The 2,678-nt window shown below is 33.9% G+C and overlaps 1 long non-coding RNA gene across 1 annotated transcript; it reads left to right on the forward strand.

Annotated features, from left to right (window-relative positions):
• Window positions 1-1,226: 1,226 nt before the first annotated feature.
• Window positions 1,227-2,678, forward strand: LOC311299165. Its single transcript, XR_014629078.1, has 3 exons — window positions 1,227-1,384; window positions 2,039-2,139; window positions 2,458-2,678. It is a non-coding gene; the product is annotated as an uncharacterized lncRNA (long non-coding RNA).

Below are 2,678 nucleotides of genomic sequence, written 5' to 3' on the forward strand. Positions count from 1 at the left end.
AAAAACCTTAAGCCTTATTTTCTTTATGTAATATATATATATATAGGCCTGTCACTGTCACTCATGTGAGATCACAGCAATATATATATATATATATATATATATATATATATATATATATTATAGATTTGGGGTGAAGTGTGACTTGGACATTTTAGCCAACTTTGTGAGCCTGTAGAGGTACTGAGATCACCTCTTGCCTTTAGGCTCTTGAGCATGACACTAAACCCCTATCTCCCACAGGGTCTACAGCATTTTTATTCCAGTAAGTGTATAATAATAAGCTTTTGTATAAAAAAAAATATTGTAAGTAAATTACAAATAACTACCACGCAGTGTCATATTTAACAAGTAAAGGTATTGTTTTACTGTGCTGTGAGACGTCAGCATGATTAACAGTATTATGCTGACCTCTAGTGTAAGAGCTGGAAACGGCAGGATTTTCCATCATTCTATTTTCCTTTTTTTATGTTTGTAATGTTGTCTCCAGGTACAGTTCTTGCTAAGGATCAAAACATTTACTCGTTTTAAATCGACATCACTGGACACTGCATCAAATGAGAGATTTTTTTGAACATATAGAAATCTTAGCAGAAGCTATTTCCTACTTCAAAAGAAATGATGTAGGCTATAATGCCATAATATATTAATGCTACTCAACTGTAACCACGTGGAATCATTAAAAAGCTGACCAAGGAATAAACTAAAGCTGACAATGATGAAGTGAATTGTCCTTGCAGACTCAGCTGAAAAGAGGGCAGTTGATATTATTTAATATGATCTGATATTATATGGACTGCGTGGGGCCAGATCATCATTTTATAATAAAAAAACCTATGTGTAAGCAAAAAACGATCATTTACTATAATTTGGTAGATTTGTTAATTATTAGTAACTAAAAGTCAAATTAATATGAGTCAGTTTAATAAATTATTTATGAAACCTTTTCAAACATTCTTTAAATCTCTGATAAAATTTATAAAAATAAAATTTATTTATGATAAGAGATTTAAAAAGGATCGCTAGTTCTCCAGTAAAATCAGCATAATGCAAAACTAAACACACTTGCGACAAGATCAACTAGGCCTACTGCTCAACTGTACAGCATGGAAATTAAAGCATAATGAACTTCAAAAAGAAATAGGAAGTCAAACTTACAATGCAAAAGGTTTTAAATATTTAAATTTAAATATGACTATTTTATCCTTTCTTCGGTGCTCTTCTGTGCTCCAGTTGGTGGCAGTAACGCACCAAAAACCTGCCAGTGAGCCGCCATTAAACCTCAGAAGAAGAAGCGGCGACCAACTGACGTGATTTCCGATACTTCTTTCTTTACCTCGAAGACCATCGTGCGAGCAGTAGCTTCTTTGTCGTCTCTTTTAAGGTGAGGTTTGGATAATATAACAACAAATTATTTACTGTTCATCTCTCTCTCTATATATTTTTTTAATATGTAAAATATAATGCAGTAAGTTACACTTAGTCGTACTTTATTGTAAAGACTGGTTTTATGCATGTCATGTTTGTAATAAGTTAACGATTCTTGTCTGCTAGTAACTTTAACATGTAACATTATAGCCTAGATTGTAGTAACAGTTTTTTTTTTCTTAACTTTAACTGTGATTTTAAATTTTAAAAACACGTGGTCACAGGGATCCACTTGTGGATACGAGTTCAGATGTTTGTATTAGTTAAATCTTATTTAAACTTTAGTGTAACATTTTCTGCATTTAGATATACATTTTTTAAACAGTTTTTAGCTATTTAGGTTGGTAATTAATGTGAAGCCTAAAGCGCTAAGATGTGAATGTGGTGCGTTGTCGTGCAGGCTGATCAGCGAGGTTGAGTCTGAAGTGACTCTTTCCTTTCCTGTATGTCTGCTAGATGGACATGGGGTGGTTTGAGGCCGTGTTGTTTCCCCCTACAGCATGGTTATAGAAACCCCTGACAAGCTATGTTTCAACATGTGCTCGAGGGTCTCAATGTCTGCCTGTCAAGTAGTTTTGTGAAATGTACTGAAATGGTCTTTCTCTTGCAGCATAATGCCACTTTCTTGAAGTCTTCATAGTACATTCATTTTGCCACCTTAAATGATATGTATTGGCCATGAGTTTCTATCACAGCTGCTGCAAGAAGGAAGTAAGTCTGGTCAACACACAATTCACACTTAGTAATAAAATGCAACTGTTTTAGTTAAACTTACAGTAGTATGTTCTCTGTAAAAGAGAAGAGTCATTGCAGGCTCTCCAGCGAGGTTGAGTCATTGTGACTCTTGCCTTTCCTGTGATGTCTGCTAGAGAAATTTGAGGTGGTTTGAGGCCTGCTGTGTTTCCCTTCCCAGCATGGTTATATAGTCTTCAAACATTTAAACTAGTTGTCTATAATCTTAAGGTGAGAAATAATCTTGCTTCATGTAAATATTCTTATTTCTTATTTCATATTCTTATTCTTTTACAGGGAGAAGCCGCTACTTTGCTGAGGTGTTGATCACGAAATGTTCATTTTGAGTAAGGCGAGATCTAATGACGTAGTGAATATTGCATACTGGATTTCCATTTAGCATTTTGAATTTGTTGGTTCAAATATTGAGGAATGTTATGTTCCAAAGGATTTGATATATGAAAACTGTTTTGGATGAAAATATTCAGCTAAATAAAGAGGATTTTCTTTGAAAGAAA

This window comes from Rutilus rutilus, assembly GCF_951802725.1.
Source record: "Rutilus rutilus genome assembly, chromosome: 11".
Taxonomy (NCBI): domain Eukaryota; kingdom Metazoa; phylum Chordata; class Actinopteri; order Cypriniformes; family Leuciscidae; genus Rutilus; species Rutilus rutilus.